Raw genomic sequence first — 5,828 nt, 5'->3', positions numbered from 1 at the left:
CTATTTTGCAACACATGTAGACTTGAACTTCAGTTTATCTAATCTTTTTCACATCAGGACAGTATGAGACCCTACTGGTTCATCCATTACAACACAGTAAGGGGCTACTGTATGTAGTCAAGTAACCAGAAAATAGTATATGAAGTAAGAATTGTCTCTGAAATTATAGTAATTTTCTTGCGGAAACTGTGCAGATAGACCTGCTAATTCACCTAAAAGTAAGATATTGCTTCGGCTTGCAATGTCCCATGATGATCTAAATGTTGTTTTGTTAAAACAAATCCTGGGTTAAATATAGGATTCCTGTGCTCAAAAAAAGGGGTACATTTTAATGTATTTTTAAAAAAATATATTATATTAATATGTAAAATTTAGGACTCTCAATATTTTATCGCGATTGATCACATGATTGCCCATAGTTAAACACAATTAATCGCACATTTTTTATCTGTTCAAAATGTACCTTAAAGGGAGATTTGTCAAGTATTTAATACTCTTATCAACATGGGAGTGGACAAATATACTGCTTTATGAAAATGTATGTATATATTCATTACTGGAGATCAATTAACAACACAAAACAATGACAAATATTGTTCAGAAACCCTCACAGGTACTGCATTTAACATAAAAAATATGATCAAATCATAACATGTCAAACTGCAGCCCAACAGGCAACAACAGCTGTCAGTGTGTCAGTGTGCTGATTTGACTATGACTTGCCCCAAACTGCATGTGATTATCATAAAGTGGGCATGTCTGTAAAGGGGAGACTCGTGGGTACCCATAGAACCCATTTACATTCACATATTTTGAGGTCAGAGGTCAAGGGACCACTTTGAAAATGGCTATGACAGTTTTTCCTCGCCAAAATGTTGCCTAAGTTTGGAGCGTTATTTAGCTTCACCTTCACCACAAGCTATAGTATGACATGGCTTTAAAACTGAGCCCGCTACAACCTAAAAATCGCAAGTTTCGTTAATGCGTTAAAGAAATTAGTGGCATTAAAATTAACTTTGACAGCCTTAGTAAAATGATTATCTATTAAGTTTCATTGTAACAAAAAATATGTTTACCTACAGTAGTAACATTGTATTTAAACTTGTACAAATTCAATACCTTGCAAGAAAACATGCATAATTTTTTAGTTTGAGAGCAAAAGACAAAACATTTTAGATACAGTATGAGACCTGTATATGTATGAATGTGGTTGTATATAGATTAACATAATATCTGTGTGTATCTGTGCAACATATTGTAATGTCCTATCAGAACAAACAGTGTGGAGAAATGACAACATGGCTAGAAGGAGACTGTGCTTGTAAACACCCCTATGACAAAGTAACAGACCTGTCTGGTCCAATGAAGTCCACCCATCAGCTGAGCTCAAGCTTTAGGACAGAGGTCTTCAACAGGGTCCGCGACCCCTAGGGGGTCCACAGAGGTACTGCAGGGGGGCCGAGAAATTTTCTTATTATTATTTTTTTTAATTATTATTATTTATCATTATTATTTTATATACATTTTTGGTTGATTAGACAATTATTTATTTTTTTATTCCCCCCCCCCCAATTTTTCCCCCCACAAATTGAAATGTTTTTAAATACATCTCACTAATGTGGGAGTATGTGTGCCATCCACAGATGGCTTGAGGATTCACTGTCCCTACTACATGTATGTTTAAAATAACATGAATCTGTCAGTTATTATAATAGCTCAGTATTGTATGCAAGATAACAGGTATGTTTATGCATGGCAGTGGCACTAATAGGCCATCACTCATTTTCGTTTCCACATTTGTTTAAAATAAAAATGTCAATTTGAATAGCTGGTATGCATGATTATCATGCAATTGACAGACATTGTTGATATTGGCATTGGTATCAGTTAACAAGGTATGTTTATAAATGGCAGTGGCATGGCCACCCTACTCACTGTACCATGCACATGTTTAAAATAAAAACATGAATATATGAACCTGCGTATTATTTGAATAGCTTAGTATTGAATGCACAATAACACGGTACATTTATACATGGCACTAGGCCCAGTTTAATATAAAACACAATTTTATACAATATATATAGTAGGGGTCCCTGCTCCATCTCTCCATCAGTTTGGGGGTCCTTAGCCTGAAAAACGTTGAAGACACCTGCTTTAGGACCGACCTACCAACCAACAACACTACAGTAGCAGCAGAGTAGAGTGTGACCTCTAGTGGATCATAATGTTTCTGCAGAACAACATCGAAATTACCCCAGTATTCCTACATAACTACAGTGTCTCATGTTCAATCCCAGCAGCAGTCATTATGTCCTGTTGTAGTGTCCTTGAGGGGTAGGGGGTGGGGTCTTTACAGGGGGGGCGATAACAGGTCAACAGTAGATTTCACATAGAAGTGGTGTACATCATCTGAAAGCTGGGAACCTGAAGATTAATTTGAGGTGCTGCTCAGCACTGTGTCAAGTTATTCTAGCCATTAATAGAAATCAAATTAATTATTATTTAAAATAAATTTAGAAAGTGTATAAGGGTTTAAAACATTATGGTATAAGTATGTGATGGTATTCCCATGCTCTATTATGTCTCATGAGTTGTTGCAGCAATTTTTGGGTTGATACCATTTGTTACAAAGCTTTAGTGCAATATTTAACCATTTTTACCTATCAAGAATTGATAAAAATTATCTAAAAACCCTCCGAAAAAAAAACCAAAAGACACCAAGACCTTGAGGAACACCGTAGAAAAAGCCATGCTGTGATTTGGTATCAAAAACGTTTTACATTTGGAGATTTCTGCAAGAATTGCATTTTTTGGATGGCGAGCACTTCTGTTGTGTAACCTGCTCAGAAACCCCCTTGTTGTCATTCTAGCTGGTAAAGCCATCCATCCTCTGAATGCTCTAGGTCTGTAGTTTGTGGTTGTAAAGTTTCATGAGGCTGTGATTATCCTAGAGGTCACCACAGGTCATTTTATACAGGGAGGTCAAATGTCAAAAAATTGTCTCACTATAATGAAATGTCTACTATGGAGACTAACATCTTCACACATGAATACAGTTGGGCTCATTTGGTCCACAAGCATCTCAGCTTTACAGTGATACCCAATTTATGTAATTCCAACACTGTTTAGGGAACCCAGTAATCAGAAATATGCAAAAACACCATTTTTAGAATAGGCGAAAATTGGTTGGTACCTTAGGTTTTCTAGTTTCATATGATATCAGTATCTTCACTGTAGCTTTAAAACTGAGCCCGCTACAACCTCTGAAAGACGGAAACTTCTACAGTATGCTTTTAATTTAGGAAAAGACTAAATAGATTTTACAACAAGGAAAAAAGTAACTTTTTGTTTTTGACATCTTAACTCAAGGTCTCCTTATTAGTTTTACAGCAACATCTCACTGTCTTCATCAGCAGTTTGTTCAGTTGCCATGGAGACGGTGTTGTGTCAATATTTAATATCTTAAAATATAACCAATTTCATTACTACAAGAATTCAATATTTAACCTAACATGTTAAATGCATGTATGATAATGGTCAGCATTCAAGACTTAGATCATCAAGATCCACTTATTAGCTTTTTTTCCCCAGACATTTCAACTGTATCTCACGGTCAAGCTATATAAATTGCACGGATCTTGAGTGAAGTTTTTTTGGTCAAACTAATGTTTCCAATCTCAAAATGAAGGCTCTGTTGTGTCTATTTGATTTGGTTAAGGTTTTGCATGTGATACCCAATAACAACATCCATATACAGTTTAAACTTTACCTTATATTGGCCTTAACATGGTGTTTTAGAACATTTTACATGGTTTGACCTGTAGTGGCTATATGATAAGCTATTTTTTTTAAATTGTTTTATATATGGTAAATTGTCCCTCAAAATGTATTACTTTTTAATGAAGTCACAACAATGTTTTTCATCATTACTCCAGCAACGACAGGCCTGTGACAGTATTACGTTCCAAACTGGCAACAGCAGCAAAAGCAACCTCAGACTACTTTATCAGTGCCTCAAACCCCCCACCTAGTCTGTATTGTACTCACCCTTAGGTAGAGATAAACACTCCATGTGCTTATAGAAACAGGTGTCGGGCTTCAGGAAGACACACACGCACACACACATACACACACAGACACAGTTAATTATTTATCCACTTAACTGAAATGCTGACATACACACCGCTCCGCATGCAGTGTCACTTTAGCCTACACAAGAGAGAGGTTATACTGTCATGATGGACCAGTGCACATCTTCAGAGAAGCTGAGAGAGAAGTTATACTGGGGGAAAAATTAGGTTATAACTTTATTAATATGTAATAATATATACATTATGCAATACTTTCTATAGTGCAGCTTGTACCACAACATTAGAGGGATCTGTGATGGATTAAATATATCAGAGCACATAATGATGCTGGTGTTTGTAGATTGTAATTAAAAAAGATTGCCCACCAAGGAGATATCAGCACACTTTCTGTATATTTCTCTGGGGAGTTACTTCTTAAAAAATAGGAGTATGCCACAATACAAATACAATAGGTCTGCAGAACAGATAATAATGCATACAGTGCACTTTCATAGACTAAGCTACTGGAGTTACCCTGCACTATACTCATTTTTAACAGTCTCTTCTGCACTATATTCACTTTTTTTTTTTTAATAGTCGTGTATCACAGCTGTTATCCTGCACTATATTCAGTTTTAACAGTGTTCTTCATCTCCTTGTATTTTTATATCTGGTATATTTTTTTGTACTTTGTACTACTAACATTTTTACTGCCTTTTTACTAACATGTTTTGTACTATGGAACTGTGATGCTGGAAACTTGAATTTCCCTCGGGATCAATAAAGTTACTATCTATCTATCTATCTATCTATTTATCTATCTATCTATCTTTATTTATTTTTTATTTTTTTTATTTTCTTCTTCATAAAAGCCTAACCAGGGACCATGTCTGTAAATTAGCTATGGCTATATATGGGCCTATATACCTTGCATCAGTTGCACTTGAATTAAGTGTAACAATGCCTATGTATTGTCCCTGTCAAATAAACTAATAAATAAATAAAAAATTACACATTATTGCATCACTAGTGCACTTTCATTAACTAAACTACTGGAGTTACCCTGCAATATACTCATTTTTAACAGTCTCTTCTGCACTATATTCACTTTTTTAATAGTCGTGTATCACAGCTGTTACCCTGCACTATATTCAGATTTAACAGTGTTCTTCATCTCCTTGTATTTGTATATCTGGTATATATTTTTTTGTACTTTGTACTTTGTACTACTAACTTTTTTTACTGCCTTTTTACTAACATGTTTTGCACTATGGAACTGTGATACTGGAAACTTGAATTTCCATAAATTAATCAATAAAGTTACTATCTATCTATCTATCTATCTATCTATCTAGCTAGGATGTCAAATACTGTACTTTATCCTCAAATAGTTTCTCTAAATGTGCTTATTTTAATGTGGTTCTGCATGGGAATATGCATATCTGGTGTAGTTGCAGAGTACTTCTCCTAGTATCAACATTTTCCCTCAAATGTGACCGTTTATTTTAGATATAGTGCTAATAATAGTCTCCAGTGATAATTTTCCACAGGACGCTGCTGCTGCTGCTGTGACTGTTTCTACCATGGAAAGCAGTGAGTGTGGACGGATCCATTCAGTGTGCCAGTAGAGGGGGGATTTTAAATACAACAAGTCGACAAAATTATAAAATACCTTTTTAAATAGCGACTACATTTACTGTTGACACTTATTCTCATTATATATAATTACAAAACTGTGCTCACTTTCTACAGCAT

Source organism: Sebastes fasciatus, chromosome 18 (assembly GCF_043250625.1).
Source record: "Sebastes fasciatus isolate fSebFas1 chromosome 18, fSebFas1.pri, whole genome shotgun sequence".
NCBI classification, from domain to species: Eukaryota; Metazoa; Chordata; class Actinopteri; order Perciformes; family Sebastidae; genus Sebastes; species Sebastes fasciatus.
The sequence above is the reverse complement of the archived record's forward strand: the minus strand, read 5'-3'. Positions refer to the sequence as shown.